We start from the raw sequence: 13,252 nt of genomic DNA on the forward strand, positions 1-13,252 counted from the left end.
AAAGGGTCTAAGTTCGATACCTTCTTGGAATTGAAGATGTGGCTCAACACCTACTCGGTTACGCATTATCGTCCACACAAGGTGGTGAACTCGGACATCAATGTGCGCTACACGGTTGCATGTGCATGTGAAGATGAAATATGTCCGTGGATTGTGCGTGCAAGACCATGGAAAGGAGGTCCCACTTGGCACGTAGTGAGTTGTGTGCCAACTCACATGTGCTGAGGCAAAAGGGTGGATGGCAAGATTGTGTCCCAAGACCACAGACAACTCACGTCCGAGTTCATCGCTTACAGGCTCTCCAACTCAATATCCACACTTCCAAAAATAAGCGTCCAACATGTCATTGACCTTGTGAAAGCCATCTTTCATTACAAGGTGAAGTACGGCAAGGCATGGAAGGCGAAGCAAGCCGCATTTAAGATGTTGTATGGTACTTGGGAGGAAGCATACAATCGAATCCCTAGGTTGTTGTTAGCCATGGCCGCCACAAACCCGGGCATGGTTCATATGGTCGAGCCTCATGGGAAAAAACAACGGTTCATGAAGAAAGGGAAGTCCGAGTATTTGGCCATGGTTTTTGGGCGTTCGAGCAATGCGTGAGGGCTTCTGAACACTGTAGACCGGTCATCGCCATTGATGGCACGTTCTTGACTGGAAAATACAAGGGCACCTTGTTGGTTGCGATAGCAAGTGATGCCAATAACCGGGTGTTGACATTGGCATCTGCTTTGGTTGAGGTGGAGAACAATGACAACTGAGAGTGGTTTTTGCGTCTTTTGAGGATGAAGGTGTTACCCGCTCAGAGGGAAATTTGTGTCATATCAGATCGGCATCAAGGAATTCTTAACGCGGTGGAGATTGACATTCCCGGGCATGCTCCGTCGCACCACCGATGGTGCATGAGGCACTTTTGTTCCAACTTCTATAGGGCATGTGGCCTTAAGGAGTTGGCCGATGATCTTCAAGATTGTTGTCTCGCTTTCTCTGACAAGCGGTTCGCCACTTTGTACAACAAATTGCTCGCACACAAAAAACTTGATCCCGGTGGTCAAGACTTTCTCAATAGGCACATTCAATACCGGAACAAGTGGGCACGTGCTTTTAATGAAGATAGCCAGAGATACGGTCAAATGACAAGCAATATGGCTGAATGCTTCAATAGGGTGCTCAAAGGTGCATGTGGATTACCCGTGAAGGCTATAGCTCAATACACATTTGACAAGATGAATGCGTACTTTCTAAAGTACTCTATGGAAACGGATGCACATATAGTGGGTGAGAACAATCACAAGTACAAGTACAAGTTCCCACCCAAGGTTAATGAATGGTTGGAATTTCAATCATGGAAGGCGGACTCACAAGAAGCTATACTATATGACAACGAAGAGTGGAAGTACTAAGTGAAAGAGCCAGGAGGAACCACAAACGATGGCCGCCAACATGGAGGTTGGGCTTTCAAGGTGTCGCTAACATGTTGTTATTGCTCTTGCGGGAGGCCATTGTTGCTTCATCTCTCATGCTCACACTTGTATACCGCCGGTCGCGTTAGGAATGTGGATGTCAATCACCCACTCACCGTGAGGGAGTCGGAGTTCTCAATCATGACGGTCAAGAAAACATGGGCTCCCCGCTTTCACCCATACTTTGACCGATCACAATGGTCGGAGTACCATGGAATTCAACTATCGCCGGATCCGGAGTTGAAGGTTGTTAAATGGGGTAGACGTAATACAAAGCGTCTTAGAGGCGACATGGATGGATGGGGCCATGGTGGCCGCCGCGAAGCAGACAACGACCAATTCCAAGAGCCTCGTGAGAGCTCCCGTTGTGGGGAATGCAAAGGTCATGGCAACAACAAAAGAAAATGTACGAAACCAAGGAAAAGGTCTAAGAAAAATGATGCAAGCACAAGCCAGCAAGGATCTACACAAGGGAGCCAACCAAGTGGTAGCCAACAAGTGCCAAGGCAACCAAGTGGTAGCCAACAAGTGCCAAGCCAACCAAGTGGTAGCCAAAGAGGATCTAGGCAACAAAGAGGGCGGCAACTAGGACTTACAAGAGGCCGTGGTGGTGGTAGAGCTCGTGGTGGTGGTGTTGGCCGTGGTGATGGTCTTGGCCTTGGTGGTGGACTTGACCGTGGTGGTGGTCAAGGGCAAGGTCGTTATAGAGGAATGTTTGGGTACCTCGATGGACCATTTCCGTATGTTGCTCACTAACTATAATGTTCCATATGTTCTTGTTTTTCATATGTTCTAGTTGTCCTTATTCACTAATATGTTGCAATGTACATGTTCTTCTATTTTTTCTTATTGTCATTACTAACTATTATGTTTCACTCATTGTAGGTATGGCGGCTTCTCAACCCAACAAACCAACAATGAAAGAGGATGGCGAAGATGAGATGGCGGGATGGTGGGAAAATGCTGCGAAGAAGCTGAGAGAGAAGGATGCAGCCGCACTAAAGAAGATGGAAGAGGAGCTCAAAGAGAAGAGGAAGGAGAGAGAGATAATGGACCGTGAGTGTCGCGCTAGGGAGCATGCATTGAAGAGTAAATGTGAGGAGGCACAGAAGAAGCTTCTCAAGGATTTTCAAGAAAGAACCTTGAAACTTTGGGCATTTGAAGATGAAAAAAAGAGGAAGAACAAGATATTCATGGAGAGGGTGGTTAAGGAGGCTCACCGCATAAGGAAAAGGGAGGAGGAAGAGGAAGAAGAGAGGAAGAAGAATAAGAAGGGGAAGGGGCCTTGCTCTATGCAATAGAGCTATGTCATCATCAACTTGCTTGTGGATGATGACTGTTTTATCCTCTAAACTATGCTCTTCGATTTGGTTGTGAACTAATATGTGTCATGAACTACTATGTATTTTGGACTCCTCCTCGATTTGGTTGCGAACTACTATGTGTCGTGAAGTACTATGTATTTCCTTCTCGATTGCTCTCGGGATAGCTCTTCCCAGGCATGCAACGCCTCAGAGCTAGGCATTGCACTGCTTCATGTGGCACCTCCAGGCTAGGCGTCACACCAGCCTGTAACTTGCAAACTTTCTGTTGCTCTCTGGTTAGCACTTCCCAGGCGTGCAACGCCTCAGAGATAGGTGTCACACGAAGCAGTGCAACGCCTAGCTCTGAGGCGTTGCACGCCTAGGAAGAGCTATCCAGAGAGCAAAGAAAGTTTGCAAGTTACAGGGAGGAGCTAGGCGCTGCACTGCTTCGTGTGGCGCCTCCAGGAAAGGTGCCACACTAGCATGTAACTTGCAAACTTTCTGTTGCTCTCTGGTTGGCTCTTCCCAGGCGTGCAACGCCTTAGAGCTAGGCGTCACACGAAGCAGTGCAACGCCTAGCTCTGAGGCGTTGCATGCCTGGGAAGATCTATCCAGAGAGCAACAAAAAGTTTGCATCCTATTTGTGGCCAAAAAATTCGCTAAGTGTTTGTGTGGCGCCTAGCACGGAGGCGCCACACGAAGCAGTGCAACGCCCGCGTGCTAGGCGCCGCACTGCTTGGTGTGGCGCCTCCGGGCTAGGTGCCACACCAACACTTAGTGTTTTTTTGTCCCTCATAATGGGTCATTTCTGGCACATTTTCAAGTACATATACTTGCATCACAGAATAAACAGTAATGATCTTCATTATGACATTTTCAACACCTCTTCAACTTCAACAAAGACAAGAATTCTTAGATTGACCATCACTTCAAGTTCAACATTACTAAGACATACATCAAGTTCAACATTACTAAGAGCTACCACCACTCCAAGTTCAACGACATAACAAGTTTGACATAAGCAAAACGCCCACTAGGAGAGTTACATAACAAATAGAGGATGACGACTAGTTCCTTGTGCGCTTTTTGGCTCCTCCCCCCTCCTGCTGGCTATCTTCTTCGCCTTCCTAGGAAGAGCAACACACTCCGGCTTCGGCTCCCGCTCCGGTTCCTCCCAGTCATCCACATAGTCATCCAAAGCCGCCATCCGCGAGGTGCCGACCGTCCTTTTGCCTCTTTGGGTGAAGTCTTCAGGTGTGTACTTATTGATTCCCTTCCTAGGCTTTAACTCATATGCTGACCGAACTTGATAGGTCCCCAAGGTCATATCTAAAGGAAATATGCCCTAGAGGCAATAATAAAGTTGTTATTTATATTTCCTTATATCATGATAAATGTTTATTATTCATGCTAGAATTGTATTAAACCGGAAACTTAGTACATGTGTGAATACATAGACAAACAGAGTGTCACTAGTTTGCATCTACTTGACTAGCTCGTTGAATCAATGATGGTTATGTTTCCTAACCATAGACATGAGTTGTCAACTGATTAACGGGATCACATCATTAGAGAATGATGTGATTGAATTGACCCATCTGTTAGCTTAGCACGATGATCATGTAGTTTGTTGCTATTGCTTTCTTCATGACTTATACATGTTCCTATAACTATGAGATTATGCAACTCCCGAGTACCGGAGGAACACTTTGTGTGCTACCAAACGTCACAATGTAACTGGGTGATTATAAAGGTGCTCTACAGGTGTCTCTGATGGTGCTTGTTGAGTTGGCATAGATCGAGATTAGGATTTGTCACTCCGATTGTCGGAGAGGTAACTCTGGGCCCTCTCGGTAATGCACATCACTATAAGCCTTGCAAGCATTGTGACCAATGTGTTAGTTGCGGGATGATGCATTACGGCACGAGTAAAGAGACTTGCCGGTAACGAGATTGAACTAGGTATGAGGATACCGACGATCGAATCTCGGGCAAGTAACATACCGATGAGAAAGGGAACAACGTATGTTGTTATGCGGTTTGACCGATAAAGATTTTCATAGAATATGTAGGAGCCAATATGAGCATCCAGGTTCCACTATTTGTTATTGACCGGAGACGAGTCTCGGTCATGTCTACATAGTTCTCGAACCCATAGGGTCCGCACGCTTGACGTTCGGTGATGATCGGTATTATGAGTTTATGTGTTTTGATGTACCGAAGATAGTTCAGAGTCCCGGATATGATCACGGACATGACGAGGAGTCTCAAAATGGTCGAGACATAAAGATCGATATATTGGATGACTATGTTTGGACTTCGGAAGGGTTCCAGGCAAGTTCGGACAAAAAATGGAGTACCTAGGGGTTACCGGAACCCCCCGGGGAGTGTAATGGGCCTATGGGGCCTTAGTGGAGAAGAGGAGGGGCGGCCAGGGCAGGTCACGCGCCCCCTCTCCCTCTAGTCCGAATTGGACAAGGAGGGAGGGCGGCGCCCCCTTTCCTTCCCCCTCTCTCCTCCTTCCCTCTCTCCTACTCCTATTCTTGGAAGGGTTGGAGTCCTAATCCCGGTGGGAGTAGGACTCCCCTTGGGGCGCGCCTAGGAGGGCCGGCCTCTCCCCCTCCTCCACTCCTTTATATATGGGGAGGGGGGCACCCCATAGACACACAAGTTTATCAGTTGATATTTTAGCCGTGTGCGGTGCCCCCCTTCACCATAATCCACCTCGGTCATATAGTAGCAGTGCTTAGGCGAAGCCCTACGTCGGTAGCATCATCATCACCGTCATCACGCCGTCGTGCTGACGAAACTCTCCCTCGAAGCTCTGCTGGATCGGAGTTCATGGGACGTCACCGAGCTGAACGTGTGCTGAACTCGGAGGTGCCGTACATTCGGTACTTGGATCAGTCGGATCATGAAGACGTATGACTACATCAACCGCGTTCTCATAACGCTTCCGCTTACGGTCTACGAGGGTACATGGACGACACTCTCCCCTCTCGTTGCTATGCATCACCATGATCTTGCGTGTGTGTAGGAATTTTTTTGAAATTACCGCGTTCCCCAACGGTGGCATCCGAGCCAGGTTTATGCGTAGATGTCATATGCACGAGTAGAACACAAATGAGTTGTGGGCGTGGGTATATACATATTGCTTGCCGTCACTATTTGATTCTTGATTCAGCGACATTGTTGGATGAAGCGGCCCAGACCGACATTATGCGTACGCTTACGCGAGACTGGTTCTATCGACGTGCTTCGCACACAGGTGGCTAGTGGGTGTCTGTTTCTCCAGCTTTAGTTGAATCGGATTCAATGAACAGGGTTCTTTCTGACGATCAGAAAGCAATCACTATACTGCATTGTGGTTTTGATGCGTAGGTAAGAACGGTTCTTGCTTAGCCCGTAGCAGCCATGTAAAACTTGCAACAACAAAGTAGAGGACGTCTAACTTGTTTTTGCAGGGCATGTTGTGATGTGATATGGTCAAGACATGATGGTAAATTTTATTGTATGAGATGATCATGTTTTGTAACACAGTTATCGGCAACTGGCAGGAGCCATATGGTTGTCGCTTTATTGTGTGAATTGCAGTCGCCATGTAATTGCTTTACTTTATGACTAAGCGGTAGCGATATTCGTGGAGGCAATAGTTGGCGTGACAACAATGATGCTTTGATGGAGATCAAGGTGTCAAGCCGGTGATGATGGTAATCATGACGGTGCTTTGGAGATGGAGATCACGGGCACAAGATGATGATGGCCATATCATATCACTTATATTGATTGCATGTGATATTTATCTTTTATGCATCTTATTTTCTTAGATCGACGGTAGCATTATAAGATGATCTCTCACTAAATTTCAAGGTATAAGTGTTCTCCCTGAGTATGCACCATTGCGAAAGTTCGTCATGCCGAGACACCACGTGATGATCGGGTGTGATAAGCTCTACGTTCACATACAATGGGTGCAAGCCAGTTTTGCACACGCAGAATACTCGGGTTAAACTTGATGAACCTAGCACATGCAGATATGGCCTCGGAACACTGAGACCGAAAGGTCGAGCGTGAATCATATAGTAGATATGGTCAACATAGTGATGTTCACCATTGAAAACTACTCCATCTCATGTGATGATCGGACATGGTTTAGTTGATATGGATCACGTGATCACTTAGATGATTAGAGGGATGTCTATCTAAGTGGGAGTTCTTAAGTAATATGATCAATTGAACTTTAATTTATCACAAACTTAGTACCTGATAGTATTTTGCATGTCTATGTTGTTGTAGATAGATGACCCGTGCTGTTGTTCCGTTGAATTTTAATGCGTTCCTTGAGAAAGCAAAGTTGAAAGATGATGGTAGCAATTACACGGACTGGGTCCATAACTTCAGGATTATCCTCATTGCTGCATAGAAGAATTAAGTCCTGGAAGCACCGCTAGGTGCCAAACCCGCTGTAGGAGCAACGCCAGATGTTATGAACGTCTGGCAGAGCAAAGATGATGACTACTCGATAGTTCAGTGTGCCATGCTTTACGGCTTAGAACCGGGACTTCAACGACGTTTTGAACATCGTGGAGCATTGATACGTCCATTTTGCATCATGCTTTTATATCATTATTTATTGCATTATGGGCTGTTATTACACATTATGTCACAATACTCATGCCGTTTCTCTCTTATTCTACAAGGTTTACATGAAGAGGGGGAATGCCGGCAGCTGGAATTCTGGGCTGGAAAAGGAGCAAATATTAGAGACCTATTCTGCACATCTCCAAAAGTCCTGAAACTCCACGGGAGTTATTTTCAGAATATATAAAAAATACTGAGCGAAGAAAGTACCAGAAGGGGGCCACCCACCATCCACGAGGGTGGGGGCGCGCCCTACCCCCTGGGTGCGCCCCCTACCTCGTGGGCCCCCTGGTGGCCCTCTGATGCCCATCTTTGGCTATATGGAGTCTTTCATCAAGGAAAAAATCATAAGGAAGCTCAAAGGATGAAACTCCGCCGCCACGAGGCGGAACCAATCTAGGGCTCCGGCGGAGCTGTTCTGCCGGGGAAACTTCTCTTCGGGAGGGGGAAATCATCACCATCGTCATCACCAACGATCCTCTCATCAGAAGGGGGTCAATCTCCATCAACATATTCACCAACACCATCTCATCTCAAACCCTAGTTCATCTCTTGTATCCAATCTTTGTATCCAAACCTCAGATTGGTACCTGTGGGTTGCTAGTAGTGTTGATTACTCCTTGTAGTTGATGCTAGTTGGTTTACTTGGTGGAAGATCATATGTTCAGATCCATTATGCATATTAATACCCCTCTGATTATGAACATAAATATGCTTTGTGAGTAGTTACGTTTGTTCCTGAGGACATGGGAGAAGTCTTGCTATAAGTAGTCATGTGAATTTGGTATTCGTTCGATATTTTGATGAGATATATGTTGTCATCCCTCTAGTGGTGTCATGTGAACGTCGACTACATGACACTTCACCATTGTTTGGGCCTAGAGGGAGGCATTGGGAAGTAATAAGTAGATGATGGGTTGCTAGAGTGACAGAAGCTTAAACCCTACTTTATGCGTTGCTTCGTAAGGGGCTGATTTGGATCCATATATTTCATGCTATGGTTAGTGAGGGAGTCCTGTATTAGGGGGTATACGGATAGCCGAATTATATCCTTTGGCCGGACTATTGGACTATGAAGATACAAGATTGAAGACTTCGTCCCATGTCCGGATGGGACTCTACTTGGCGTGGAAGGCAAGCTAGGCAATACGGATATGTATATCTCCTCCTTTGTAACCGACCTTGTGTAACCCTAGCCTCCTCCGGTGTCTATATAAACCGGAGGGTTTTAGTCTGTAGGACAACATACAATCGTACCATAGGCTAGCTTCTAGGGTTTAGCCTCTTTGATCTCGTGGTAGATCAACTCTTGTACTACTCATATTATTAAGAATAAATCAAGCAGGACATAGGGTTTTACCTCCATCAAGAGGGCCCGAACCTGGGTAAAACATCGTGTCCCCTGCCTCCTGTTACCATCCGCCTTAGACGCACAGTTCGGGACCCCCTACCCGAGATCCACCGGTTTTGACACCGACATTGGTGCTTTCATTGAGAGTTCCTCTGTGTCGTCACCGTTAGGCTTGATGGATCCTTCGATCATCGATAGCGATGCGGTCCAGGGTGAGACTTTTCTCCCCGGACAGATCTTTGTATTTGGCGGCTTCGCACCGCGGGCCAACTCGCTTGGCCATCTGGAGTAGATCGAGAGTTACGCCCCTGGCCACCAGGTCAGGTTTGGAAGCTTAAACTACACGGCCGACATCCGCGGAGACTTGATCTTCGATGGATTCGAGCCCCTGCCGAGTGCGCCGCACGGTCACGATGAGCATGATTTAGCTCTACCATTGGACGGTGTTCAGGAGACCGCACCGACAACTGCTCCGACCCTCAATTCGGAGCCAATTGTGCCATCCATGGACAGGTGGATAGACCCCGCCACGGAGGCCGCACTCTAATCGGCGATCGAGCCGAGTATCGACCTTACTCTTCACGAGAGTCGTGACGCCAAATTGCCAGATTCTTCCCCGGCCACGGGCTCCGAACCGCCTGCGCCCATGCCTATCGAATCTGACTGGGCGCCGATCATGGAGTTCACCTCTGCGGATATCTTTCAGCACTCGCCCTTCGGCGACATACTGAACTCATTAAGGTCTCTCTCCCTAACAGGAGAGTCCTGGCCGAACTATGTTCGGCAGGATTGGGATGTGGATGACGAAGAAATTTGCCGCCCACCCACCACCCACTTAATAGCCACTGTCGACAATTTGACCGACATGCTTGACTTCGACTCCGAAGATATCGACGGTATGGACGACGATGCGGGAGACGAAGAGGAACCACTGCCCACAGGACACTGGATAGCCACCTCATCATATGATATATACATGGTGGACACACCCAAAGAAGGCAATGGCAACGAGACAACGGAGGATGACCCCTCCAAGAAACAACCCAAGCGCTGACGTCAGCGGCGCCGCTCTAAGTCTCGCCAAAGCAAAAGCGGTGACACCAGCACAGGAGATAATAGCACTCCGGACAGTGTCGAAGACGACAACAATCCCCTCCAGCAAGAATTAGAGCAGGAGGATGGAGAAGCCAGCCCTCCCGAGAGAGCGGCAGATGGAGAGGCGAAGGATGATAATTACATGCCTCCCTCCGAAGACGAAGCAAGCCTCGACGATGACGAATTTGTAGTGCCTGAGGATCCCGTCGAGCAAGAGCGCTTCAAGCGCTGGCTTATAGCCACGGCAAATAGCCTTAAGAAAAAGCAGCAGCAATTTCAAGCTGATCAAGATTTGCTAGCTGACAGATGGACTGATGTCCTTGCGGCTGAGGAATATGAACTCGAACGCCCCTCCAAGAGTTACCCAAAGCGCAGGTAGCTACCCTGACTGGAGGAGGAAGCATTAAAACCTACATCTCCAGTGTATGATGCGGCTGATCGACCACCTCGTGGCCGCGACAAAGAGGCATTTCAGCCAAAAGCTCAGCCCGCACCCCGACGCCACTCAAATAAAAATGTCAAGGCATGGGCAAACACACTAGACCTGCGAGACGTATTGGAGGACAAAGCAAAACACGCAAGATCGATCTACGGATCACGAGGGCGCGCCACCACACGAGACGATAACCGTCAGGCCGGATACAGTAAAAGTAAATCCGGCCGGGCCAAACACAGTGGACAAGACTCATTTGACTTGTGTCGCGACATAGCCCAGTACAGAGGCGCCGCACACCCCCTATGCTTCACAGACGAAGTAATGGATCATCAAATCCCAGAGGGTTTCAAACCCGTAAATATAGAATCATACGACGGCACAACACATCCTACGGTATGGATCGAGGATTTCCTCCTGCACATCCACATGGCCCGCGGTGACGATCTACACGCCATCAAGTACCTCCCACTTAAACTCAAAGGACCAACCTGGCATTGGCTCAACAGCCTGCCAACAGAATCCATTGGCTGATGGGAAGATCTGGAAGCCGCATTCCTCGACAACTTCCAGGGCACTTATGTGCGACCACCAGATACCGATGACTTGAGCCACATAATTCAGCAGCCAGAGGAATCGGCCAGGCAATTCTGGACACAGTTCCTGACAAAGAAAAATCAAATCGTTGGCTGTCTGGATGCAGAGGCCCTAGCAGCTTTCAAGCACAACATCCGTGACGAGTGGCTCGCCCGGCACCTTGGCCAGGAAAAGCCGAAATCCATGGCAGCCCTCACAAAACTCATGACCCGCTTTTGCCCAGGAGAAGACAACTGGCTGGCTCGCAGCAATAACATATCAAAGAACCGCGGTACTTCAGATACCAAGGATAGCAATGGCAGGTCACGTAGCAAAAAACATAAGCGCCACGTCAATAGTGACAATACCGAGGATACTGTAGGAAATATGCCCTAGAGGCAATAATAAATTGGTTATTATTATATTTCCTTGTTCATGATAATCGTTTATTATCCATGCTAGAATTGTATTGATAGGAAACTCAGATACATGTGTGGATACATAGACAACACCATGTCCGTAGTAAGCCTCTAGTTGACTAGCTCGTTGATCAATAGATGGTTACGGTTTCCTGACCATGGACATTGGATGTCGTTGATAACAGGTTCACATCATTAGGAGAATGATGTGATGGACAAGACCCAATCCTAAGCCTAGCACAAGATCATGTAGTTCTTATGCTAAAGCTTTTCTAATGTCAAGTATCATTTCCTTAGGCCATGAGATTGTGCAACTCCCGGATACCGTAGGAGTGCTTTGGGTGTGCCAAACGTCACAACGTAACTGGGTGGCTATAAAGGTACACTACAGGTATCTCCGAAAGTGTTTGTTGGGTTGGCATGAATCGAGACTGGGATTTGTCACTCCGTGTAAACGGAGAGGTATCTCTGGGCCCACTCGGTAGGACATCATCATAATGTGCACAATGTGATCAAGGAGTTGATCACGGGATGATGTGTTACGGAACGAGTAAAGAGACTTGCCGGTAACGAGATTGAACAAGGTATCGGGATACCGATGATCGAATCTCGGGCAAGTATCGTACCGATAGACAAAGGGAATTGTATACGGGATTGATTAAGTCCTTGACATCGTGGTTCATCCGATGAGATCATCGTGGATCATGTGGGAGCCAGCATGGGTATCCAGATCCCGCTGTTGGTTATTGACCGGAGAGTTGTCTCGGCCATGTCTGCATGACTCCCGAACCCGTAGGGTCTACACACTTAAGGTTCGATGACGCTAGGGTTATAGGGAAAGTATGTACGCGGTTACCGAATGTTGTTCGGAGTCCCGGATGAGATCCCGGATGTCACGAGGAGTTCCGAAATGGTCCGGAGGGAAATATTGATATATAGGAAGTATGGTTTTGGCCACCGGAAGTGTTCCGGGCATCACCGGTAGTGTACCGAGACCACCGGAGGGGTCCGGGGGTCCACCAGGTGGGGCCACCAGCCCCGGAGGCCTACATGGGCCAATAGTGGGAAGGGACCAGCCCCTAGGTGGGCTGGGGCACCTCCCACCAAGGCCCAAGGCGCCTCCAAGAGGGGAAGGGGGCAAACCCTAGGGCAGATGGGCCCTAAGGCCCACCCTAGGTGCGCCTCCCCCTTTCTCCCCCCTTGGCCGCCCCCGAGATGGGATCTAGGGCTGGCCGCCACCCCTAGGGAGGGAACCCTAGGTGGGGGCGCAGCCCCTCCCCCCCCTATATATACTTGAGGTTTGGGGCTGCCCAACACATGTGATTTGCTCTCCCTGTTGGCGCAACCCTACCCCTCTCCCTCCTCGTCTCTCGTAGTGCTTGGCGAAGCCCTGCTGGAGTCCCGCGCTCCTCCACCACCACCACGCCATCGTGCTGCTGCTGGATGGAGTCTTCCCAACCTCTCCTTCTCCCCTTGCTGGATCAAGGCGCAGGAGACGTCACCGGGCTGTACGTGTGTTGAACACGGAGGTGCCGTCCGTTCGGCACTAGGATCATCGGTGATTTGGATCACGACGAGTACGACTCCATCAACCCGTTCACTTGAACGCTTCTGCTTAGCGATCTACAAGGGTATGTAGATGCACTCTCCTTCCCCTCGTTGCTAGATTACTCCATAGATTGATCTTGGTGATGCGTAGAAAATTTTGAATTTCTGCTACGTTCCCCAATAGTGGCATCATGAGCTAGGTCTATGCGTAGTTACTATGCACGAGTAGAACACAAAGTATTTGTGGGCGTCGATATTGTCAATTATCTTGCCGTTACTAGTCTTATCTTGATTCGGTGGCATCGTGGGATGAAGCGGCCCGGACCAACCTTACACGTACGCTTACGTGAGAGCGGTTCCACCGACTGACATGCACTAGTTGCATAAGGTGGCTGGCGGGTGTCTGTCTCTCCCACTTTAGT

This window comes from Triticum dicoccoides, chromosome 7A (genome assembly GCF_002162155.2).
Source record: "Triticum dicoccoides isolate Atlit2015 ecotype Zavitan chromosome 7A, WEW_v2.0, whole genome shotgun sequence".
In the NCBI taxonomy this organism is placed as follows: Eukaryota; Viridiplantae; Streptophyta; class Magnoliopsida; order Poales; family Poaceae; genus Triticum; species Triticum dicoccoides.